The sequence below is a fragment of the Bubalus kerabau genome, chromosome 8, assembly GCF_029407905.1.
Source record: "Bubalus kerabau isolate K-KA32 ecotype Philippines breed swamp buffalo chromosome 8, PCC_UOA_SB_1v2, whole genome shotgun sequence".
NCBI lineage: Eukaryota > Metazoa > Chordata > Mammalia > Artiodactyla > Bovidae > Bubalus > Bubalus kerabau.
The window spans coordinates 70,999,554-71,026,835 of record NC_073631.1 but is presented as its reverse complement, the minus strand read 5'-3'; the positions used below and the strand labels follow the sequence as shown (position 1 = coordinate 71,026,835).

The window sequence follows — 27,282 nt, the reverse complement described above, 5'->3', positions numbered from 1 at the left end:
ATTTCTTTGCATTGATCATTAAGGAAGGCTAGTAAATACCCACTGCTTTGACCTCTGTGCTACCCCTACTGACCCAGCTGCCTAGGCCTCAGTCTTGAACTGCCCTGTGATCCAGCAACTAAGGGGTTAATCTCTGGTCTAACAGGCATCTCATCTATTCTCATTGGTCAGTGTAGGTGCCGAGCCAGCTTTTCATAGGTTCAATGAATGTGGGGATGTGGTGCCTTATGGGCAAAACTGTGCCCTGCCTGTGCCCCTACCCTTGGAGGTTGTGGGGGAGAACCTGGGTGGATAGTACCTCAGCTAATTTACCTTGACTCTAGTGTAAGGGTCCTTGTCTCCATGTATCTCCCAGGCCATGATGGGTGGAGTCCTAGTGGGTGAAGTGGCATTCTTGGAGGTGGTGTTGGCACCCCAGCAGGGGATTGCCACAGGTTATGGCTGTCACCAGTGGAGGCACCCCTAGAGATGCTCTTACATGGCTGCTTCTGGGAACTGCAGCCTACATGCGACTTTGGCTCTGAGAGATCCTGAAAGAGACAGGGTGAGCACAAGGCATGTAGAAATTTGAGTCCATAAACACAGGGGCTCTGTTGGCAGCTCTGACACAGGAGAGCCTGCTTGGTATAGATGGTGGATGCAGGGGCTAGTGTGGGGCTGGGAAAAGTGTGGGGAAACAGGGTGTCCTTTCGTTCGTTTGGTCAAGTTTGCCAAAATCACTGAATATCTTCCTGTCATGGCATTAGTGGCATTTTTTCACTGATAAAAATGAGGGCAAATATTTATGTAGTATTTGTCCTGTGCCAAACACAGTTCTCAACTCATTTGAGTTATTATAATTATCATCACCAGTCCCATTATATAGATGAGGAAACTAAGACCCAAAGATTAAAGTTCAAGTAGCAGAGCCACAATCTGAACTCTGCCAGCCTGACATTAAGAGTCCACACTTATAAACACTACCTCTCTTCTTCAGTTTACATTAAAAATAATTGTGTGTGTGTGTGTATGACTTACTTGGTCACAGAGATCTATAATATATAGAAAACTGTAATACAATGGCTTAGAAACACTATGAATGAAATTGCTATCAGTTCAACAGAAGCAGAGATATGAGTCAGCACCATGAACAATATTGCTGATGTGGAGAAATTATCTGCCCATTGAAATTCCAATTAACCTAATGATTATTAGATTATTGGAGACAGCATTGGAAAAGTTCCACGTGTATTCCTGTGTCAACCATGGCTTGGAGGGGGGAGGTATTGTTTACCTGGTAACAGCATATCAAACCAAAGATCAGCAACAATTTTTAAAGACTGACAACTGATTTGAATACTATTAGAAACTGATGAAATACTGCTTAAAACTCACATATATGCTTCTGGTTAGAGAATACTGGAAGTAAATGTTTTAAATTTAGATGATGATTAATTACTTACAGGTTTTTAAATATTTTGGTTATCACCTCAGCTTTGCTTATTCAATTCTCCATTATGTACCTTTGAGCCACACCTATTAGCTGGGAAAAAAGATGAGCTCTCAGACTTAGTACTGCTTAGTCAAGCTGCATCCTTTTCCTGCCTCAAGTTTGCTCCTGATCTGGCTCACACTTTTTCTTTTGAGAGAGGAGGTAGATACCTGCTTTACTGGTAAAGGATGTCCTGATAATTGAGTGGGAATGTGGGCAAGGTAGCTGTTGCTTCCTTCTGTCAACCCAAGTAATTGAGCTGTCATATTTAAAGTTTTATTGGTTAAGATTCAAGTTAGGACTGGAGCCCTTCTTTTGCAATTCCTTTAGGGCCACATGTGGAAGACAGCAAATAGGAAACTCAGTGATGAGTTCTGAATAAGACTGTGAGAAATCCAAAGTCAGCAGTCCCTGTGGTCTCAAGAAACACTAAAGGGAAGAGAGTTAAACACTTGAAACCAGAAAGGAAACACAAAGCACTTCCATTTAGTGTATCAAAACCAGTTCAGAAGTATATGACAATCCAGGCAAAGCATTACAATTTCTAGCCAGTCCAGTCATGATTCTCTGGCAAACTGCACAGTCATGGTTGTGATGCACTGGGATGAGAGGTGCTATATAAATGTCAAATGTTACATAAATGTCAGGAATGATTGTTTGTTGTGCGTGTGTTAATTACTCAGTCGTGTCTGACTCTTTGCGACCCCATGGACTATAGCTCTCCAGACTCTTTCATTCATGGGATTTTCCAGGCAAGAATACTGGAGTGGGTTGCCATTTCCTTCTCCAGGAGATCTTCCCAACCCAGGGATCGAACCTGGGTCTCACACATTGCAGGCAGACTCTTTATCTCTGAGCCACCAGGGAAGCTCAATTGTTTGTTAACAGGGGCTAAATTGTTCCTAAGCAAAGCTCCAATCCTTAGCAAAGGTTCTAACCACCAATAACCCATGAGAAGGGAAAACAACCTTGGTTCTAGAAAAGAGCCCAGTTGGGATCTGAGGTTTGAAAACAGGGGATGGGGTGGTGCCAATGCCACCACTTACTCAAGCAGCTTCAGGCAAGCTCCCTAACCTTCTGGAGTTTGCCTTAGCTCAATGGCAACCCACTCCAGTACTCTTGCCTGGAGAATCCCAGAGATGGGGGAGCCTGGTTGGCTTCCATCTATGGGATCTCACAGAGTCAGACACGACTGAAGCGACTTAGCAGCAGCACCTGTAAAATGGGGATAATGACAACGCTCGCCCTCCTTGTGCTGCTTGTTGTGAGAATCAAGGGAGTTCCATGTGGGTGTGAAGGCTTTGTACAATGCGAGCTGCTGCACGGATGACAGTGGTGGTCTGGGATGGCTAGGATCCGCTGGAAATTACTCTATGCCTTCTCTTTGAGTCTGGCTCACTGAGAGAACATCTGAATGGAAGTCAAGCCAAGGATACTGATGGTGAGGGTGTCTTGGCTGATGCTGAAAGCTCCAGGCTCCTTCTCTCACGGAGCTGTGGGGAAGACACTGCAGACCAGGGGCTCTTTCCCTACCTTTGGCTCCTGCTGTGCCACTTGTCAGCCGGGGAGCTTGGGCAAGTTACAGACGAGGCTCTGGAAGTGATCGCCAACGGCCCTTCCGGCTCTGACGCTGAGTCTAAATCAGGCTCATCACTTGGCTCTAGCCGTGATACACCTTTCCCCTCCAGGAGCAACTCTTTTTCCAGCTCTCAGACTCAAGCAGGGGTCTTGGAAAGGGTGGGGGCAGTGTATTTCACATGAGTGTGCACAATAAAGAAGTTATTCCCTTGGAAGTGAGCTGGAGAGGGGCGGGGGCGGGAGGTGAAAAGGGGTGTCCACTGAGTGCTCTGAAAAGCCAGGATGCAGGGAACACTGTAATGAGGTCACGACTGTCGCAGCAAAACGGAGCTGGACATCTGCTGGTGGGGGAAGGGGGAGCGTCCCGCATTTCTGTTCGGAGAAAGTCTCTTCCCTGCACTCTTCGGCACCCCTCCCCACCTCGCCCCATCCCCACACCTTTTAAATGCTACCAGGCCCTACTCATGGGAGAGCCCGTGTCCCTGCCTCCTCCGTGGTCCTTTTAGAAACCTTGAGGATTGTTTCCAAGCTGACTCACACTACTAATGTCAGGGAGCCGTGTCACACGGCGCTGGGCTCTGCAAGCTGTTGCTTGCGCGGTCGCCGCTGCCGCCGCCGCTTCCCCGCGGGTGCACCAGGGTCCGCTCGTGGGGCGGGGGCGGGGCGGGGCCGGGGCGGAGCCCGCCCCCTCGGCGCGACGGCCCCGCCCCTCCCTTCCTCCCTCCCCCACGGACCGCAATGATTTAGAAGTTCAGGAATCCCACGTGACGTCACCGGGGGGGTGATGTAATGCACTCTAAATAGAATGTATTGTAATCTTTGCTCAGTCCAACGTGGTCCCTTCACCCGGGCTCCGCTCTTGCCTTCTCCACACTTGTTTGGTAAGTTCCTAAAAATACGGCTAGGCCACTTCTGGGGCTTTTGCATTTAGTCACTTTTGTTGCACTTGCCGCGGGAGCCGTCTCGGGAGCGTACTTGTTTGCAGGGGTGGTTCTCGGCAGCAGCCGCGAGGTTACTTGGTCCAGTGGGCAGGTCGCAGGGCAAGGAGTAGGGAAGATGCGATGCATTTTCTTTTTGGAGGATGATCTGTGTTTGTAAACACTTTGACGGACCAGAGGGAAGTCAGGCCCCAAATACTGGTGGACTGTGGAATCAGCCGTGTCCTGAGGCTACCCCAGAGACCCCACGCCGTGTCCGTCCCGGAGCGCGTCTTGGTGGCCGCCGCGCCGTGCGACTGGAGGGATGCTAACGTGGAGCGAGCGCCGTGTCCGCCCCGGCGTGCGTGCGTGTGTAGGAGCGCGCGTGTGTTTCCCTGACACGGGGAACAGTTATGAATCGGGGGTGTGTGTTTGCCTCCAGAGACCTGGCAAGGTGCGGAACCCTTCAGAAGTGCGGTCAAGCGGCGGCAGAGGCGGCAGCAGCGGAGACGGCGAGACAGGAACCTCCCCCCCGCGTCCCCAACTTCCCGGTGATGCGGCGGAACCCCCGGAGAAAGTTTGCAAACTTCCAGCGGGCGCGGCGAGGACGTCGGGTCACCTAGGGGGCGGACGGGCGGGCGGACTGGGGGCTAGCTCCCTCCCGGGCCCCAAGCCTGCTGCTGCCACCTCTTGCAGGGCTGCCCACCGCAGGTGGTGGGCGCGCGCGCCGGGGAATGAGTGGGCATCGCTCTCGGGGGGCACTTGCCTTTCACTGCAGGCGTGGAAGGCTCGACAGTGGCGAGGCTCTTCTTGTCTTCACTCCTGCAGCCACCTCTTGCCTCTGTCCGGTTCTCGCTGGCATCATTACCTCTTCCCCGCCGCTGCCCCAAATGACAGCTCCCGCCTTCGACGAGGCTGTAGTTCTCAGAACACGGCGGCGGAGCCTTCTTCGCCACCAGATTCTACACGGAATAGCTCAAAACTTTTCACGACGTTCTTAGAGGGGCAAGACTCACGAAGGAACCAAGGAGATGTTTTCTCCCGGCGGCTGCATCCCTCTTTTCCTTTGCCATAGATTTATTTCGAGGGGTGGGGGGTGAGTATCTGGTAGATAAAGATCTTGTCCACCCCAACTTTCCCTGAACAAGTGCCGCCCCCACTTGAGACTTGTTCAAGGCCGGGAACTGAAGTGGGCTACTTGTGTATTTCGTTGTCAGAGTCTACAGAGTGTTTGGTTTTTATTTTTCCCTCCTTCTCTGACATGTGTCAAGGAATAAAGGCTGGATACAGGTCCATTACGTCATTCTGCAGACCAATAAGTGTTTGATTAACAGCTTCAGATACTCAAGGGTTGGGGGCCTTAGAAGTGCTGACAAGGCAAGGCTTTCCATCCCCAACCCCCAACATACTTGTACAGTCGCTGATTCCCTGAGCATCGTTATTGCCCTCTCCTCCCGGATCCCTCCTTCTCCACCCGCTCTACCGCCCACACCGTTATCACTCTGGCCCCGCCTCCGCCTTTGACTGCTTTCCCTGGGGCGATCACAGTCCCTGGAGTGTGGGTAAGAGCTTCTGGTGGCCGAGGGAGCGCAGTACCTGATCGACGCACACACAATCTGCTCTTTTCTATTATTTAAGAAAGGCACCAGTGAACCCTCTTCTCCAGGGCAAACTGCTCAACTCTGATAGAAAAGGCGTCTCAGGAAATGTTTAGAGACACTATGATAGTACTGTGTCCCTGTGGTGACTTAGGAAAACAACACACTCATTGCAAGCAAAGTACTTAACTTTACACAGCGCCTTCCTCAGACAGACCGGTTATCCGAAGAGGGATGGCTGAGGATGCTGACTAAATTAAATTTAGCTGGAAGGCTCGAGATTAAACATTTCATTTCCAAAGTGAGGGAATGTAAGTCGTTGAACTCAAAATATCTTACAATAAAGTGGTGCATGTGTTACTTTTTTTCTCTTAACATTAACTTTCTGTATTTCAATAGAAAGTTAAATACATAAGTCACTGAATTGAGTCAGAATCCCCGTATCTGGCAGTTGAATAAAAATACTGTATATGACATGTTTAAAGGATAAAAGTAAAAAGAACTCCGGATGGGGGTGGGGGTGGGGCTGCAGTGTGTAGCAGAAATTAAATAAAAGATTTCTTAACAGGCTTTTGAATAGAGGGGGTGCAGAAGAGCTGAGTGCTCTCTGATTTGAAGCTGGTGAAAGCTAAATAAAGGAAAATTTATATTCTGAGTATGTGGGAATTTCTTGAAGAGCACATGTTTTGTTATAATCAGATCTACTTTCTTCAGAGTGAAAGCCATGCTGTAGAGTAGGCATTTGTGAAACTCATGTGTGGAGTCTAATTGACGTCATTCCCCAAGTTTGTGGCAGTATTTATTATTTATTCACATCTAGAGATGAAATAGTATGACCCCCCACACAATACATGTGCATCTGAAATGTTAAAACTTCTTGTTTGTCATGCATACATAGACCTAAAGGGGAAAATGGCCCGGGTCACCAGCACTGGAGAGTGTGATTAATGATCAGTGATTTAGTGATCAGTGATTAGTGGTTTTATTCAAACTGTTACCTCTGACCAGAAGCACACATCAGAGGATTAACAGGCTCTTTAGATAAATGCTCATTAGTGGAAGGGGAAAAGCACAGATAATAGGCATGCACCCAGGGACAACTTTCGAAGAAAATCATTCCCCGTCTTCAGAATAATAAGCTCTATTAACAGAAAGCCCTTTTAATTTAAAACTTGCTTTTATCTTGTAAATCAAAGTTAGATGTAAAAGTTTGTAGTGCCATTATAACCTAAATTTTCCCATATCCACTAGATGTGGATTATCTCAGTAGCGATATTTTTTTTATTTAAATAAACAATTGGACCTTTAGAGTAGCTGAACCCTGACAAGTCCTTAAGTCCCCGAGTTTGGAGGTGTCCCCCCTTTTAGAATGGAGAGTGCGCTTGCTGACTAGATGGCGCAGTGTTACTTGGTGTCTGAGCTGTGTCGTGCAGGAGTCTGAAGGAGCAAGTAGCTGCTTGTGAGGTGTTCTTCAACACTTCCAACAAAGTTGATTCTGTGTAGGGTTGGAGGCTAGACAGTTCTACAAGTTTTTAGTCACATTTTCCATGTCGGTTAAAATCTGGGGAGTTCAAGGCTACTGGAAAAATTAGTCTCATTACTAAAAGAAACTAAGAACCAGAAAGAAGAGGAGGTACGGGAGTCCAGGAGGTACCTGTGGATTGCAGAAGTGATTGTAAAATACCAGACCTGTTCTTTTTTTTTTTTCTTTTTTTTCTTTTTTACTAAGAGCTGGTTTCTCAGTGTTGTGGTCTGAATTACTGAGGCAGATACGTAAAGCTTCATTTTCTTCCTAATCTTGCTGGTGAAAAATAATTTACTAGAAAGAAAGGAGGGAAAACCTTGATTTGGTGGCTGCAGAAAGCAACACGTTGTTCATTTTATTCTACAGATAATGGTAAGATGATGTTTATTACGCTAATTAAGGAGAAAGGGAACTTTGTAGTTGGTTCCAGGAGAACAATCTCGTATTTTCATAGATGAGATTCGTAAGTGGAATTCTTATTTTACACTGACTTTTAAGGTTGCTGTTGCAGTTTCCTGAGACTTGATAACATTTGATTGGAAGCTTTTGTGTGTGTTTGTGTGCGTGAATAAGACCATTATTTCCTGGGTAAAATAATGTTCGTGAGCATGGGAACTGCAGTAGGGGAGCTACCAAACATGTGAAATGATATGCCAGGTAAGAATGCTCTTTTCCCCCAAGATTTCATGAATCACTTCAGTAGCTACTTAAGTTTTAATTTAAAAAGAAACCTAAAAGTTAAAAATAAAACAAAAAACCATCCTAGATGAGTATTCCCTGAAGAAGGATGCTGTTGATGGAATATCAGCTACTACTTAGGTTATAAAACTTAAAAAGAAAACAATTAAAGAACTTTCTTTATTGTGCTTCCCTGTAAGTTTTCTCATTTTCTGTTGCTTGTAGCATGTTACATACATGTTATATTTAAATCCTGTCTGATTCATAGTGATTTTTATTTTTCAACTTTACTCAGACTATGTTTACTCAGTTGATCGTATCTTGAAGCCAACTGGTTTTGAATATAAATGGCTGATACCCCCATATTGCCTGTCAATGAAAAGTCAGTTGTGACCTTATAGAGTTTATATATGAGCAGATAATTAGGACATTCCCACAAAAGAATAGAAACAGTGCTTTTATTTTTATATCTTTCTGGTGTTGCAGCTTTTATTTGAACAAGAGGTTCAGTGAATGGTAGCTTGTTAGAGAGATTTTTCTTGTATAGCTTTTCAGTACAGTAAGTTGAAGATTTTGGTTACAGTTATTTGTCAGTTTCCCTCACCTATGGATTCAAAACCAATCAATTGTGGACTTTTCATGGCTGTTCATACTAACGTCAGGTTCCTGGTCTCCTGATTTCTTATTATAATTTGCTTTTTTGGCAATGATGCATCACCGTCCTACAGTATTTCCTGTAGTTTTCCTTTACTTTTTATTAAGCTGAAAATTATTTTGTGGGGATGTGATGTTTGCTGGATCACCGAGATGTGAACTTTGTGTCTGTAGTTGGTTTTCTTCTGGTTATGCTATTAGAATAAATTGGGGATTTGAGTAGACTTATTATTTTTGTCATCTTTTTTCCCCCTTCTTCTTCTTCACTTCAAAGCAGTGCTGTTAGTCACAAAATTAATGTGATCATGGCTGGTGTTTCCCATCTATATGCTTCTTTTGCTTCTTACAAATTGGATTTCCACAGCAATTTAAGATCTTTTTTTAGAGGCAGCTTTCTTGGATGAAGATGGAACAATGATCTCAGTCAATTCATTATCTTGTCCAGTTTGACTACTAGCTGTATTATGGGAATCAACCCATGCTTTTATAAATTAGTGTTTAAAAATTTAAATCTAGGACTATTTCTCTGAATCCTATTTAAGAAAATTATACAGTTGAGATAAGGTAATAAACTTGGAGAGGGGGGCAATGACCCCACATATTTAAATGTGAGAAAGAAGCACTTTCAGATATGCTAAGCAGACTTAAAGAATCTTTTTGTATTGCTATTTGTAAACTATATAAGCTATCTACTTTATGGCATCACTTTAAATAGAAACTCTGGCACTTTGAAAATGACATCATGTTTAATAAAGGGTTCTTACATTTTGTAATTAGGAAAAAAATGGACAATTAGTGCTTTTTGAGGATCCATTAGTATTCCATTGTTGGGAATCACAAATCATGGATTTAATGTAAGAAAAGAGAAGAGAAAGAAGGCTTTTACAAGTTTCCAGGTAATACTGATGATACTATTACAAAACAAAAGTAAAAATTTTGAAACTCTTATTGACACTCTGGGACCTTCAAAATAAAACTTTAAAAGTTTAGGATAAATTCCTGAATGTATAATATGTTACAGTGACATTTCCATATTTCTTACCTCCAAGCTCACTCTGTTGCCTATTTAGGTTTTCTGAGAAATAGATCAGAATCAACTTTAACATTTAAAAAATACATATTTTAGCTGCTTCCTTCTACTTCCTCAAGGTTCACATTTGTAATTTCTACCCTAAAATTAACAAGGATTGAAAACTGCCATGTTGGCATTTGGCTTCCCACTGCAGTATTCTTGCCTGGAGAATCCCCATGGACAGAGGAGCCTGGCAGGCTACAGTCCATGGGGTTGCAAAAATCGGATACAACTGAGCGACTAAGCACACACACCTGATTGTAGTGAGAAGTTCCTTTTGGCCTAGGGGTTCAGATGTGAGAAAGGCTTTTGTGATAGCATTTGGCAGAGCTGGAATTGGTGGGGCAGGGGGCGTCTTCTCGTTGATGGGCCAGCTTCGTCCCTTTGCAGAGGACAGCCTCCGGCCTGGTGGTTGTTCTGGCTCATCTAAGGCCTAGAGTTGGAGAATGCCGAACCCAGCCTAGAAGCAGGGTACTTACTTCCAGGTCAGGGGGTCTTTCCATGTGTCAGGCTGCCATAAATGCCCTTGTCCTGAAGGAAGCATAACCCATGGCTTTGAATGCTTTGCTCTTTTCAAGCTTTTTGATCACTAACCTTTCAAATTTTTATCAGATCTTTTGAATGAATACCCTGACCATATAAACTGTAGTTTTTATTCTGGTTATTCTTATATATCTGCAATGTTAATTTTTCTGATATTGGTTTCCTTATTTGAAGGCCACTCATCGTCACCATTGTAATTAGACATGCCCTGTAAAACTACATCATCCAGACTTCATTTGAGACTAAAAACCAGGCATAACTAAAAACGGTCTATAGGATCATCTCAGTAAAGGCAGTAACTTTCTTTACTTTCTTGTCCTTTTCCTTTCATAAATTTCCTGTCATTTCTTTTTCATCTCTGAGGAAGGAATCCAAAAACATTTCCTAAAGTTAAAATACCTTTGTCTTTCTTTTTGTTGAATAGAGTAACAAGTGCTATTTTCACTCTGGCAGATACATTTTTGCCTAAGATCTGTCTGTAATATATTATCTTTACAGGCTGGTGTATTTGAGATTGTTTATAGGTGAATATTACTACACAAGGAGTGAGTTGGACCTGAAAGTATGGTCTTTGAGGTTTGACTGGCAAAATTTGACTGATCACAGCAAATTGAAATCATGCATGCAACATAGGGGGCTCCAGAGCACTAAACATTTGATTTAAGATGATGTTTTGGTTTTGCTGTATTTAGGATGGAGCACAAGAATATCTCAACAGAAATCTTGAATGCATCTACTGTATGTGTTGTTTGGCTTGACCCATAGTTTTCCTTTCCAGCTCTTTGCATGAACACTTTATATCAGAATTCAGGTCTCTTTTATTCTTTGATTACACTGAGGAGCCCCTGTGTTGCACGATTTCTCAAATAGAACACATTTCAGCCAGTTTTATGCAATTCTCTCTCTGCTGGCTTCCCAAGGGGGGAAAAACCACATGGAACAAAAAACATCTCTGTTTTTGTTTGAATTAGCTGATTATTAGAAGAAATACATTTTATCTCCATTTGCCAGATCTGGTGGGACCACTTTACATTATCAAAACAAGATTTTCTTCTTTAAGTCAACTGTGATGCTATTTAACTTTGGAATGACCAAGTATTAATCCATGCAGCAGAGACAGAAGGCTTTGAGGATAAAGTCCACTTCTAGAAAGGTACCTAGGCGTGATGAGGTGTGCCATTTGGAAGAGCCTGTTTGCCTCACTGAGTGACAACAGAGTCCAGAAAAACATTGCTTTCGGGAGGAAAGAAAATATTACAGGCTCAGGCTTCTAAATTCTGAGCCGAGACTGGGATGCTGTGCTGAGGATGAACTTTGGAGTGCTGAGGGTTTCCAGGGTTATTTATTAAACTGCAACCGGAGTAAAACATTCACGGGATAGAACTTGACCATCTACATCTTAAAAGCCTTAATAGTCTTCATTTATTTTCTGCATTTCCCTTATGCTAATGTTTTTCTAGATTTATTTTTAACATTCATTCTTGTGACTGGGCTTTCATGAGTAACCCTACAATGACAAATCACAAGTGGGTGCACAGCAGAGACGGGACGTTTTTTCATAAGGGAAATAGATTTCCATATAAAATCTTAGAGGAAGCAACCGGCAAGATAAAAGAAAGAAAGGTTTGAAATCCCAATGGTGGCTTCCTGGGCTCTGCCATTTATAGCTCTGCAACAGTGAGCTTTAAGGCAATGGGACAAGCCTGAGGCCAGAAGAGAGTTTAAGACTCCAAAGTGCTGCCTTGAACTCATTATGCTCTCTGCCTCAGTTTCTTCTTTTGTAATTAGAGTGTTGGTCTTGACCAGCACAGTCCAATGGCAGGAACCACAAATGCAAGCTGCATATATAATTTTAAGTGTTTCTATAGCCACATTAAAAATATTTTTAAGAAGGTGATGTTAATTTTAATAATTTTATTTAACCCAGTATATCTGAAATATTATCAGTATACAATCAATTTTAAAATGTTGATGAGATACTTTGTGATTTGGGGAGGTAGCAGATCTTTGAAATCCTGTATGTGTTTACAATTATGCTACATTTCAATTCAGATTAGTCAGATTTCAAGTGCTCACAAGTCACATTTCATGTACCAGTGGCTATGATATTGGGCAATGTAAATCTATAAGCTATATCAATGGTTCTAATCCTGGCAGTCCTATAAAGCCACCTGTGGAGTTTATTTTTAAAAAAATACTAATACTTACCCTGTCCCCTCCATTCTGATTTAATTTGTTTGTGGTGGGGACTTGGGCCTCTATATTTTTTAAAAGCTCCAGAAATGTTTGTAAAGTTTAGCCAGGGTTGAGAACTGCAATTCTAACTGATCGCTGAGGAATCTTCTACTCTAATATTCCATGATTCTATTTAAGGAAAGAGATTGCAGTGGAGCATTCAGAGTTCAAAGGGCAGCAAGTGGTTTTTATTGGTGTGCTGCTGCACGCTGCAAAACATGTTTAAGAAGATGTCATTAATACAAATTAAAACGTGAAGGTTTTAGAAGATAATTCTTTGAACCACGGATGAGCTCCTTTTTGTGTAAGTTTCAATGTGGATTGTTTTAAGTGGTTTGCTTCCAGAGAACTCTTAAGGTAGGATTTGGTTTGCACGCAGACTCTCAGAAAGCTTCCATTTTGGAAAAGGTCAAAATCACCACATTTCAGGTATTTTGCTAGCTTGCTTCTTTGCCCCAGATGCTCCCTGCCTTTAGCTGGTTTTGAGGAGATGCTCTGACTGTTTGAGACATCTGGATACCCTTGTGTTTCTGCCCTCTAAACTTTTAACAAGCTTCATGTCAGACCAAACTTGCTCTCTGCTCATGTCAAAGTGTTAGTTACAAACCCCTAGAATTAAAGTGTTCATTCTATTTGCCATCCTTTAAGTATTAGAAAAAGCAGTATTTCTTAGTACACATCAGGATGTTTTCCTTTAATAATTTTTTGAACAATATACCAGCCTGTACTTTCAGTAAATGATGTGAAAAATCCCCCAAAACTAAAAATAATAATTTCCAAACTCCTCTTCTTTTGAAGTCAACACACTGCATTGTTTGTGGAGGGGACGAGAGACCTCAGGGACGGTCCCTTGTGACTTCACGTTGCCTAGAGCCCCTGCATTCCCGCATTCGTGAGTCATTTCGCCCTGAACCTCTCTCCTTATCCCCTGCATAGCAACTTGGTTCCAAGTACATGTTTCTCTGGCCGTGTTCTTTCAAAACGTGACTTAAACCGCTTTTAGGTTCAAAACTATACCTTTCGCTACATTTTATGGTGATAACATTTGTGTTTTCTGTAATATCATTCCCTGGGAGAATTTTAAACTCCACTCATTAACACACAGCATGATTTCCTATTGTATAGGTGGGGAAACTGAGAGATTGACACTGTGTTCCTTATTTAGGAGGGTGGTCAGTGTGAGCAAAAAGCTCACGTTTATTAGTGCCTAAATATAAGCATTTCGGATAGCTTCCAGGTGGGGAGGTCCCAATTGTGTATATTATTGCATTCGTCTTTGAATTCATAAATAATGTTTTTTTCTGATACTTTTCCATGCATTATTTGCGCATCAATTAGTGTCTAAATATAAGCACTGGTCTGGATGGCTTCCAGGTGGGGAGTTTCCAATTGTGTATATTATTGCATTCGTCTTTGAATTTATAAATAATGTTTTTCTGATACTTTTTCATGCATTATTTGCACATCGATGATTTCTCTGCTAATATCTCTTACTTCCCAGCTTCAGGCTGCATGTACAGACCTGGATTGATTAACAAATACATATGGGTTTATCAGCCTCTTAACATGGAATCTGTTCTGAAAGTTGCATGGAGACATCTGTTGCAAACCTGTGTTTTTGGTGGTATCTAGGGAACCTTTCTTCAGGCTCCTTTGTGATTGACTGTCAGAGGACTTTGTGGAGAGACGATGAGATTAAAGATGTGAGTTGTTTTAGGTATTCATTTGTTGAGCAAGACAGACTCTAGTCCTAGCTCCTAAACTGTCTTTAATAAAACATTTTAACTCTTATTTTACCAATGTTCTGTCTTCACACTTGACCTGGAGCCATCTTCTTCGGAGTACTTGGTTTTTGTTTTCTCCTAGTAATGACTAGAGTTGGACTTAGTCATTTGTAGTCTCTGTCTACACCTCTGTTTCTTCAATGGGGGAGATGCACACTGGGATTAATAGCACGATCTGTTACCAGTGCCAGGGAGGGGTCATTTTGGTTCCTTTTCCAAGCATTATACTAACGTTAAAGCAATCTTAATATCTACACAAATATGTTATTATATGTTATATAAATATATAAACAAGTACCTCAGCCAATGAAGACCAGAATGTTACTAACATATATGCTTGTAAATGTGATTATCTTTTTTAGGATGCCCATGGATAATTATTCCTCTTTTTGAGCAAGTATCTATTCGTCACATTGGTTTAGATACACAATTGGTGATTAAGGGTTTTCCAGGCGTTACTAGGGGTAAAGAACCCACCTGCCAATGCAGGAGACTTAAGAGATGCAGGTTTGACCCCTGGGTCAGGAAGATCCCCTGTAGGAGGGCATGGCAACCCACTCCAGTATTCTTGTCTGGAGAATCCCATGGACAAAGGAACCTGGAGAGCTAAAGTCTATAGGGTCACAGAGTTGGACATGACTGAAACAACTTAGCAAGCACACACGCCTTGGTGATTAAAAGAGATTGTGAGATTAAAAAAAAATTGAAATTATCTTTAAGACAGTCTTCTAATAAGGCTTGTCTGAGCACACACTGTTTGCAATTTCATCTTCCAGCTTTGCAAGGCAAGATGACTAACAACCACCATTCTTAGTGCTGTGTTGGTAGACATCATCAAAGATGATGGTGCAGTGTTTTGGCACCATGAAGCGGCATGTAATTTGAAATTGTACTTTTTGCTAAATACCCATACTAATCTCCAAACCATTGAAGATGTTAAAAAAAAATAGAACGGTGATGTCTCTCTGTTGGATGGACAGAGCACTGGCAAAGAAGCACAATGCTTTTTTCATAGGCCTCAGAAGCACTCGCAAAAATCAAGGAGGAAAAAAATTACATGAAATTGCTTGATCTGCCCTTAGGAATGGACATTCTTAAGACAGACAAGTCAACCCTTTAATCCAAGGTTCATTTTTACTCTTTCCAGGAAATAAACTGTTTTTTTAATCCTGAAGCACAAAAAGTATACTATCTTTAAAAAGAAGGCTATAAACGGATGCTTAATCTTTTTTTAAAGTTAATTTATTTTTTAACTGAAAGATAATTGCTTTACAGAATTTTGTTGTTTTCTGTCAAATCTCAACATGAATCAGCCATAGGCATATATATATATATATATATATATATATATATATATATATCCCCTCCCTCTTGCTTAATCTTTATTCAACATTTAGCAGGTATTTTAGGAGGTATACTTAGGAACTTTTACATTCCTTTACATAGTTCTAGTTATTTAATGTTTGTTGAAAAAATAGGCGATTCTGGAGATTGGTTGTACAACAGTGTGAATACATGGAACACTACTGAACTATGTACTTAAACATTGTTAACATAGGGAATTTTATTATGTGTAATTTATGTTTTTTTAAAAAAGGAGGGATAAAAGTTGCCCATACCCATTTGCAGGATGGAGAAATAGAATGCATAAACCACTTGTTCCAAGCTGTTAGGAACACTAAGCCTTAGTGTGTTAATGGGAGGAACAAAAGTGCAAAGAGGACTTTTGAATTTCAGGCAAATGAAGAGAGGTGATGGGTATGTGATGTGATTTTGACATGTTGGATGATCCAGGGAGGATAGCAGCTAGGCACAGGGCTCAAAGTGCCTCTTTCTGGAGACCAGCTCAGATCTAGATGGATTCTGTGTATAGAAAGTTGTGTCATATAATTTGAAAACCACACACTATTTGGCATTATTTGAATATCTCTGCTTGTGTTGACTTGATTGCTTTTCTCAGTGAAAGGATGTGCTCAACTGAGAGCAAGGAAGAACCATGGCCTTTAGTTTATGAAGTGAAGTGAAATGAAAGTCGCTCAGTCATGTCCGACTCTTTGCAAACCCATGGACTATGCAGTCCATGGAATTCTATAGGCCAGAATACTGGAGTGGGTAGCCTTTCCTTTCTCTTGGGGATCTTCCCAACCCAGGGATTGAGCCCAGGTCTCCACATTGCAGGTGAATTCTTTACCAGCTGAGCCACAAGGGAAGCCCAAGAATACTGGAGTGGGTAGTCTATGCCTTATCTGGTGGATCTACCCAACCCAGGAATCAAAACGGGGTCTCCTAAATTGCAGGTGGACTCTTTACCAACTGAGCTATCAGGGGAGCTACTTTATGAAAGGAAATTAAACCTACATATCATTTCCGCCTCTCCCCCACCTTTCCTTCCTTCCTTCATTAGCCATTTGTCGAGCATCTATTGTGTGCCCAGTAGTAGGGATACATGATCAAAACCTGACACAGTCCCTCTCCTCCCAGATCTTACTGGTAGGAGAGACACCAAATAGGTCATTGCAACAGAATGTTGTGGGAGGGTGAGGGAGTATAGATCTGGAGGTGGAAAGTCCAGTGAGAGGGCTAGTGTGGTTGTCCAGGCAAGAGATGATAGTGGCTTGAGCTATGGTGGTGCCAGATTCAAAAGCCATTTAAGAAGTAGGATTGATACAACTGGAGGGTTGATTAACTGAAGATAGGAAAGGGTGAGGGTTTACTCATTGTCAGGGAAAAGGGAGCCAGGCAGGAGAAGCCTGACTCAGTTACGAAGTCCGGATTGTCCTTTGTGGTGGTAGACGAGGGGAGGGTTTCTGGCCCAGTGCCCCATCCATGGGCTTGTGTCAGAATCCTTGAAAGAGAACAGAAAATAACTGTAAACGAAAACTCAAAGAGCAGCTATAACTAAAAACTGCAAGTGTAGTCGTTGGGTTGCAAGGCAATGCAGTTTTGGTCTTTCATGTCAGAGGGAGAGGCACCCACCTCCTCAGACAGCCACAGCTCTGGCACTCAGCGGAAAGTCCACTGCCAGATCTGTTAGTTTCCTAGAGCTGCTGTAATCAAGTACCATATACTTGGTGGCTTAAGCAACAGAAATTTATTCTCACAGTTTTGCAGGCTGAAACCAAAAAATGTTAGTTGCTCAGTTGTGTCTGACTCTTTGTGACCCTAATGACGGTAGCCCTCCAGGCTCCTCTGTCCATGAAATTCTCAGGCAAGAATGCTGGAGTGGGTTACCATTCCCTTCTCCAGGAATCTTCCCAACCTAAGGACTGAACCTGGGTCTCCCACGTTGTAGGCAGATTCTTTACTATCTGAGCAACCAGGGAAACCCTAGAAGTCCCAGATCAAAGTGTCAGCAGGATTAGTTCCTTCTGAGGTCTGTGAGGGAAAATTGTTTCTTGTCTCTCTAGCTTTTAAATGGCTGTCTTCTCCCTGTGTCTCTCTTCTCCCTGACTTTCTTCTGTGTGAGTCTGCCTCTGTGTTCAAAGTTCCCTTTTTATAAAGACACCAAGTCATACTAGATTAGGGCCCACCCTAAGGACCTCATCTTACTCTGACCACCTCTGTATTAAAGTCACATTCTAGGATGCTGGAGATTTGGGAGATGCAGTTCAGCCCATACAGTAAATATGCCCTACTACTAGCCCCAGGACAAGTAGTACGGGACCCTATAGAGCTGGCAGGTTGGGAGTTGTGTGAATCATAACCTGACAATTTTTAAAGCGGGTGTTTAAAATAAATTTTTATGGACTCCCAGAAAAATTCAGAACAAGTCTTCAGAGATGGGGATCTATACATTACCAGAAATAGACAAAACCAACAAAACAAGTCTATACATTAAAATAGATGTATATATATTACACTGGTGAGTGAATTTGCTGATGTAGTCATTGTCCTTGGTTTGGCCTTGAATTTGTCTTCAGAGTTTGTGAAAGAGAAATGCCGAAAGGGCAGCACCAACTTTGACCCTGAGAACAAAGAATGAAATACAGCTGTAGTTTGTCACCCTGCCAGGCTTAACAGCCATTGTTTTGATGTGCTAATATTTACTGACAAGGACAAAAGCCATCAGTTCCTATAAACAACAGACACACCAAGTTGAACATAGATGTTTCAAGCAGGAAGAAAAGTAATTCTGCTTTTCTAATAGTTGACGGATAATTTATGCCTATGTGCTACCTCTGTTTTACACAGTGAAAGCACAGAAGACGCAATTCTGTGATCTAAAAACGTATCATCATAAAAAGACAAATAGCCAATTTAAAAATGGGCAAAGAATCTGAAAAGACAGTTTTACAAAGATGATATACAAATGGACAATAAGCACATGAAAAGATGTTCAACATCACTAGCTATGAGGGAAATGCAAATCAAAACCACAGTGATCATGTATGAAAAAAAAAAAAAAAAAAACCAAGATATTTAATCCTCATAAAAAAAAACAAAAAAACAAAAAAACAAAAAAACCACAGTGAGATTCCACTTCATATCTATTAGGATGACTATAAAAAAAACACCAACAATAGCCAGTGTCGATGAGGATGTGAAGAAGTAGGAGCCCTCATACGTTGCTGATGGGACTGTCAAATGCTATAGTCACTTTGGAACACAGTCTGGCAGTTCCTTAAAAAATTAAACATAAACCTTCAGATCAGATCAGATCAGATCAGTTGCTCAGTCATGTCCGAATCTTTGCAACCCCATGAATCGCAGCACGCCAGGCCTCCCTGTCCATCACTAATTCCCAGAGTTCACTCAGACTCATGTCCATCGAGTCAGTGATGCCATCCAGCCATCTCATCCTCTGTCGTCCCCTTCTCCTCCTGCCCCCAATCCCTCCCAGCATCAGAGTCTTTTCCAATGAGTCAACTCTTCACATGAGGTGGCCAAAGTACTGGAGTTTCAGCTTTAGCATCATCCCTTCCAAAGAAATCCCAGGGCTGATCTCCTTTAGAATGGACTGGTTGGATCTCCTTGCAGTCCAAGGGCCTCTCAGGAGTCTTCTCCAACACCACAGTTCAAAAGCATCAATTCTTCAGTGCTCAGCCTTCTTCACAGCCCAACTCTCACATCCATACATGACCACAGGAAAAACCATAGCCTTGACTAGATGGACCTTTGTTGGCAAAGTAATGTCTCTGCTTTTGAATATGCTATCTAGGTTGGTCATAACATTCCTTCCAAGGAGTAAGCGTCTTTTAATTTCATGGCTGCAGTCACCATCTGCAGTGATTTTGCAGCCCAGAAAAATAAAGGCTGACACTGTTTCCACTGTTTGCCCATCTATTTCCCATGAAGTGATGGGACCACATGCCATGATCTTCGTTTTCTGAATGTTGAGCTTTAAGCCAACTTTTTCACTCTCCACTTTCACTTTCATCAAGAGGCTTTTGAGTTCCTCTTCACTTTCTGCCATAAGGGTGGTGTCATCTGCATATCTGAGGTTATTGACATTTCTCCCGGCAATCTTGATTTCAGTTGTGTTTCTTCCAGTCCAGCGTTTCTCATGATGTACTCTGCATATAAGTTAAATAAACAGGGTGACAATATACAGCCTTGACGAACTCCTTTTCCTATTTGGAACCAGTCTGTTGTTCCATGTCCAGTTCTAACTGTTGCTTCCTGATCTGCATACAAATTTCTCAAGAGGCAGGTCTGGTGGTCTGGTATTCTCATCTCTTTCAGAATTTTCCACAGTTTATTGTGATCCACGCAGTCAAAGGCTTTGGCATAGTCAATAAAGCAGAAATAGATGTGTTTCTGGAACTCTCTTGCTTTTTCGATGATCCAGCGGATGTTGACAATTTGATCTCTGATTCCTCTGCCTTTTCTAAAACCAGCTTGAACACCTGGAAGTTCACGGTTCATGTATTGCTGAAGCCTGGCTTGGAGAATTTTGAGCATTACTTTACTAGCATGTGAGATGAGTGCAATTGTGCGGTAGTTTGAGCATTCTTTGGCATTGCCTTTCTTTGGGATTGGAATGAAAACTGACCTTTTCCAGTCCTGTGGCCACTGCTGAGTTTTCCAAATTTGCTGGCATATTGAGTGCAGCACTTTCACAGCATCATCTTTCAGGATTTGGAATAGCTGAACTGGAATTCCATCACCTCCACTAGCTTTGTTCGTAGTGATGCTTTCTAAGGCCCACTTGACTTTGCATTCCAGGATGTCTGGCTCTAGGTCAGTGATCACATGACCCAGCAATTCCACTCCTCAGTACACATCCAAGAGATTTGAAAACATGTCTACACAAAAGCTTGAATATCAATGCCCACAGCAGGGTTATTCACAATAGCCAAAACATGGAAGTAACCCATCTATTGATGAGTGGATAAACAAAATGTGGTATATCTATATGTTGGAAAATTGTTTGGTCCTAAAAATAAAGGAAATAATGCTGCATACTACAGCATACATGAATCTTGAAAACATTGTGCTGAGAAATAGAAGCCAGATACAAAGGACTCTGCTGCTGCTGCTGCTGCTAAGTCACTTCAGTCGTGTCCAACTCTGTGCGACCCCATAGACGGCAGCCCACCAGGCTCCCCCGTCCCTGGGATTCTCCAGGCAAGAACACTGGAGTGGGTTGCCATTTCCTTCTCCAAGCACTCTACATTGTATGATTAATTTATATGAAAGGTCCAGAATAGCCAAATCTATGGAGAGAAAGTGTAGATTAGCGGTTGCCTAAGACTGAAGGTGGGGCTGGGGACTTGGGAATGACTACTGAGGGAAAAATGTATTTTCCTCTTTAGATGATGAAAATCTTCTAAAATTGATTGTGGTGATGGTTGCACAGATCTGTGACTATTCTAAGGCCATTGAATTATAAAGTGAATTGTATGACATGTGAATTATGTACTTCTAACTGTTAAAAAAATAACACATCATGGAGAAAAATATAAGATGCTAAATTTAGTTAGAATATATGCCAAGTAGGGTTTTTGGTCCAGCAACTTCTCTGTACATTTGGGCTATATAATGATGAGCTGTAGAGAAGGGTAGATGGGAGCATTACAGACGTTGGCAACAGGAACAGTTAACTACTAAAAATCTTACAGTGTGTGCCACGGGTCTCCAGCCCGTACTTTTATCCCAGGCCATGAATCTTGACTTCCAACTTCACCTTGGCTATTTTTTGCTAGATGGACTGCTGCTGTTCCTTACTTCTTAAATTGTTCAAACACAGACCATCTCCATACCATTTCTCCATCTATCATACCCGTTTCACTGGGTGCCATCATCATCCCCTGATCTCTTGTCTTGAACCTTCATGACAGTTGCTGACTTTGCCTTTTCCCTTGGCCATCATGATCATGTCACCCCCAAGTCTGATAGGTCCCACATGAACCATGTCCTGTGATCTGCATCCTTTTGCCCTGTTTTCTCCATCACTTCCTTCTCAGAACTGAAAATTGAGAGGGACAGAATGATTTATTGAGTCTTTACTGAACCTCCTCTCTTGTTCTACCATGTCAACCTTCCTAACAAGCCTATCAAGGAGCTGGAGTTATCCCTTTTTATAGATAAGGAAAGTGAAGCTCAGGGGTTAGGTGACAAACCAGATAATGTGGCAAAATCAGTACATGGAGGAGTTGGAGTTTGGAACCATTTTGTTTGGTCCCTGAGCTCCGACTCTTTCCAGCTACTAAACAAAATTTTCTACCCTATCGCTCTGAACTTCTCATTTTCCTGCTCAAGAGCCTTTATGAGCATTTGTTCTAAGGCCTCTCGGCCACCCCTAGCCACAATCCCTGTGAGTATATCCAATGTTTACGCCAGATGGTAGTGGGTGGTTTAGTCACTAAGTCGTGTCCAACTCTTGCAACCCCATGGGCTGTCGCCTGCCAGGCTTCTCTGTCTATGGAATTCTCAAGGAAAGAATGCTGGAGTGGGTTTCTGTCCCCTTCTCCAGGGGGTCTTCCTGACCCAGGGATCGAACCCGAGTCTCCTGAATAGCAGATAGATTCCTCCCCACCAGGGAAGCCCTATTTAAGATAAACCCATAATCAGCTCTTATTTTGTTGAGTGCTTCTCTGCCATGTTCAGAATCTCATCTTCCTGGAACATCTGCTCTTGTTCCCTAAGTCCTCACCTGTGGAAACACTCATATCTGGATCTCTCAAAGCAAAGACTGAATGCAAAACTAGTTAATTCCTTAGTGCTATGTTAATATTTTTTTTCTCAGGATTAAAAAGTCTTATATTGTGGTTGTTTGGAGTTTGTCATAAATTCCTTCTCCTGGATCATCAGCCCCATCACAGCAAGAGTTGACTCTTGCTTAGTTTTGATTTCCCTCATAGAACCTAGCATATAGTCCCTTATACAGAGTTAGTTAATCCTGAGTGAATTGATTATAGGGATACTCAAGCATTGTTCTTTGTCATGAATTTCCTGTTACCAGCATGAGATGTTTGATGTCTGGAAGTGTTCTTGGGAGGACCAGCATAGGGAGATTCTTTAGGTACATTGATGGATGTTCCCATGGGGCTTCCCCAGTGGCTCAGACAGTAAAAAATCTGCCTGGCATGTAGGAGACCTGGTTCAATCCCTGGATTGGGAAGATCCCCTGAAGAAGGGTATGGCTACCCACTCCAGTATTCTTGCCTGGAGAATTCCATGGACAGAGAAAGGTGACAGACTACAGCTCATGGAGTTGCAAACAGTCTGACACAACTGAGCGACTAAAATGCCCATAGCTTGAAAACTGAAATATTTTGAACTCCAAAAATGTAAGGAGATGAGTAAATCAGTGAGGTTTTCACCACTCTAGGGAATCACTGATTTTTCATTTGTGCAGAAATTAACATAATTTAAAAATAGTTTCAATCAGAACATAGACATAGTTTAAAATTCTGCTTCCTTTACTTAAAACTATACCACAGACATTTTTTCATGTTGCTACATAGTTTTCAAAACTATGATTATGCATCATATTCCATTGAGTTGCTATACCATAATTTCCAAACCATCCCCTATTGTTTGCCATTTAAATTTGCTGTGGATTTTATTTTTTTATGATTATAGAAAAACACATGAGTAATCTTTTGGCAAGAGAAATATGTACTCAAAAGACCTTAATCTCCTTCCCCTTATGCTGGTTGAAAACTCAGTTGGGCATAGGCAAGATTCTGCCTATGGCATATGGCAACCCAATCCAGTATTCTTGTCTGGAGAATTCCATGGACAGAGGAGAGTGGTAGGCTACAGTCCATGGGGTTGCAGAGTCAGGCACAACTGAGTGACTAATGCTTTCAGCTGGGCTTCTCTGGTGGCTCAGTGGGTAAAGAATATGCCTGCAATGCAAGAGCTGCAGAAAGACACAGGTTCAATCTCTTTGTGACGAAGATCCCCTGGAGGAAGGCATAGCAACCCATTCCAGTATTTTTTGCCTGGAGAATTCCATGGCCAGAGGGGCCTGGCAAGCTACAGTCCATGGTGTCGTAAAGAGTCTGACATAACTGAAGTGACTGGGCCTGCACTCACATAGGCAAGATTATGATGACATAGGCCTTCTCTTTCTTTAGAACCTTGATCTTAGTAAGATCTTAGACACAATTAATTTCCTAAGAGTTTGTAGTTTTTTTTTTGTTTGTTTGTTTGTTTTTATTTTTTTAATTTTATTTTATTTTTAAACTTTACATAATTGTATTAGTTTTGCCAAATATCAAAATGAATCCGCCACAGGTATACATGTGTTCCCCATCCTGAACCCTCCTCCCTCCTCCCTCCCCATACCATCCCTCTGGGTCATCCCAGTGCACCAGCCCCAAGCATACATAAAGTTTGTAGTTTTATGTGATCTAGAAATGACCATGTGGTAGCCCAGCAAAGTACATCATTAAAGGTACCTTCTTTACCTGGAACTCTTCAAGTTCTAAGGGCATGGCAGTGCAGCAACAGACAACATTTCTTTAGAAGTAGAGATGCATCACATAGCATTTAAGTGCAAAAAAGAACATGGGTGGGTACGGTGTGTTCTTTCATCTTTCCAGATGGAATTGTCAGGGAATGCCATTTTGAGAGCTTTTGACATGAGGGAGCAATTCCTGGGGAGATCTGGAGAAAAATCTTTCAGGCAAAGGTTGCTGCTCATACTAAGGCCCTGGTGTGTAAGCAGGGATGGAGACAGTAAGGAGGTAGTGGGTGGCTAATCATGTAGGGCTTGCAAACCATGTTCTGAATGTTGGGTATTAATCTCAGCAATAAAGCAAGCCACTGGAGAGTTCTGAGAAGAGAATTCATCACTTATAAAAACCTCCCTTGTTATGGTTGAAGAACAGACTATATAGCAGGTGGGGGGCAGCAGGGAGACCTGTTAGAAGGAACAGACCATGGTGGCCTGAACTAGATGATAGTGAGAAGGAGTTTGGCTTATTTTAGAGGTTAAAGCTGAAATGATTTGCTGACAGATTGGGTGTGTGGCTAAGCGGAAGTCAGGGAGGGTGCTGAGGTTTTTGACCTGAGACCCTGGGAGGATGGATTTGCCATCAACTGAGATGCAGAAGATGACACGTGGAACGTTTGGTGGGAAAGACAAAGAACTTGACTTTGAGCTTTGATGTTATATGTGAGGAGACATACAGGAGTCAGTGGGATGATGCCTCTCAGAGAAGGTTTTGGGGCTACAGATAAGGAGTCAGGATTGGCATCATCTAGGCCAGCCTCCTCCTAACAACACATAACCCCAAACACACTGGAATTTCAGGTGCTTAAAAGCACCAAGTCCTTGTTAACTCTAGGGCTTTTGCATGTGCTATGCCCTCTGCCTAGATCATTCCAGCCTGGATAACTGCTACTTTTCCCTCGTTCCCTAATCTAGATCACGTGTCTGACTCTTTGCGACCCCATGGACTATAGCCAGCCAGGCTCCTCTGTCTGTGGGACTTTCCAGTCAAAAATATTGGAGTGGGTTGCTATCTCCTTCTCCTGGGGATCTTCCAGAACCAGGGATCGAACCCATGTCTCCTGCATTGGTAGGCAGATTCTTTACCACTGAGCTATCCAGGAACCTCAATCTAAATTAGGTCCCCCAATGAAATATTCAGGTTACCCTGAACTTTTCCTTCATTCATCTGTTTTCAAATGTATATTCCTTTAAGTGATTTTTAATTTTTAAAACATAAAAATCCATATGTCTCACTGGAATCTAAATTCTGAAATGTCGAGGGTCATGCATGATTAGTTCATCAACATTTTCCCCACATCTAGTGCTGGCACATCACAGGCACTTACTCAAAATTTGCTGAATGAATGGATAACTGTTACTAATTTATTATCTTATATGTTGGAGTTCCTCCATTTGTAACCATACAATTCCAAGGGTAATTGTACATAATGATTTTATCTTCTTAAAATGTAGACTAATTTATTATTTAATGGCTCCATGTGTTTTTTGTGATCAAACACTTTTTTATTAAGTGGTACTGAGTAGAGATTGGCCTGTGATTGAAAACCGAATGGGTAACTTGACTGTGAAAGTTTGAAAAGAAAAGGAATTTAAGGCTTATACAAACTTCCCAATTGAAATCCCTCCACCTCCTGTTTCCTTGTCAGCAGTTTTGTTGCATTTCTATGGACGCCTCTATCCAGCATTGCCTGAGGTTATTTTATAGTGACCTTTGACAAGACCTATTACTTCCTACTCACCATGTTTATGGGGGGACAGAGGCCAGGCATGGCAAGGAAGGGGTGAGAGGGTTGTCTGAGACGACGGGGTCTGAGTTGGCTGATGACCTCCTTTGGTGGCTCTCAGAAAGGTCTGTTATTTCCAGCCTCATCCTGGAAGATTATAGGAAATGATATGTGAGGGAAAAGATCTGATTTACCAAGAAAGGGTTGTTTCCTCTGAGTTTCTGTTTTTGGTGGTGTCAAACTATATGAAAAACAGGATTAAATTGGGATTTATCTCTTTATTGTCTTTAAAGCTAGAGTGAACTTTCAGAGGAGCCTGTGTTGTTTGGGAAACACATATATTGGTTCCATGAATATATATTTGTGTGTTACACAGATATACATAGAAATTGATTGGTTGATTGATTGATTGATACATGTCCATTGGAGCACTTCATGAAAAAAGTCACCATCTTTATATATAGTATTGTTGTGGGATACATCCACTCAACAAATATATGTTGAGTGCTAGACTTCGGGAAAAAGTGGTGAACAAGCTCGACAAGGTCCTTGCCTTCGTACAAGTCATGAAATCTACTGAGGCTCATTCTCCTCACCTGTAAGATAGAGATCATAATAGTACCTACTTCAAAACCTTTTTAAGAGGAGTAAATGCCCCTGAATATGAAAATACCAGTTGAATTTTAAAATGCTGTGTAAATTGAGTGTCTACTATGATTGATATACCAAATATAGTTATTGTTACCTTTCAGAACAAATCTGGATTAATTGTTGACACTTCTGAATATCTTACATCCCCATACAACTTGATTCTTTCCTTATAATTTGGGGAGCTAAATTTCCTTTCATTACAGTCCTAACTGTAAGAAAAGAAAATGTCACAATATAGTTTGTGTTTTCGGAGAAGGCAATGGCACCCCACTCCAGTTCTCCTGCCTGGAAAATCCCATGGGTGGAGGAGCCTGGTAGGCTGCAGTCCATGGGGTTGCTGAGGGTCAGACATGACTGAGCAACTTCACTTTCACTTTTCACTTTCATGCATTGGCGAAGGAAATGGCAACCCACTCCAGTGTTCTTGCCTGGAGAATCCCAGGGACGGGGGAGCCTGGTGGGCTGCTGTCTTTGGGGTCGCACAGAGTCGGACATGACTGAAGTGACTTAGCAGCAGCAGCAGCAGCAGCAGTTTGTGTTTTAAACTGTTGTATTAGTTAGCTATTGCTGTGTAACAAACTAGCTCCCCCCACCACCCTGCCATATATTTGTTAAGTCAGAGTTTCTGTGGGTCAAGAATCTGGGTATGGCTTAGCTGGGTCCTCTGGCTTAAGGTCTCACAAGGTTGTAATCAAGATGTTGGCCAGGGATGCAGTCATCTTGAGTCTCAGCTGGGAGAGGATCTACTTCTAAACTCACATGGCTGTTACATGCTTCTGAAACTCCACATGCAGGCTTATTTGTCTGGCTTTTGGCAGGATAAGAGTAAGAAAGGATTCTAAGAGTAAGAAAGTGAGAGATGGAAATTACAGTCCTTTTTGGTAATCTAACTTTAGATATAACATCCCATTAAATTTGCCATATTCTTTTTTAAATATTTAT

At 42.2% G+C, this 27,282-nt stretch overlaps 1 protein-coding gene across 2 annotated transcripts in view; it reads left to right on the top strand.

The window, feature by feature from the left end:
- The first annotated feature begins 3,899 nt into the window (after positions 1-3,899).
- CREB5 (cAMP responsive element binding protein 5) overlaps positions 3,900-27,282 on the top strand; it is a 441,056-nt gene continuing 417,673 nt past the window's right edge. The window contains exon 1 of one of the 2 annotated variants that reach the window (XM_055590513.1): positions 3,900-3,930. The gene's annotated coding sequence lies outside the window, so the exon portion shown is untranslated. The remainder of the gene's footprint in view (positions 3,931-27,282) is intronic. The other variant, XM_055590516.1, reaches the window with a different exon arrangement.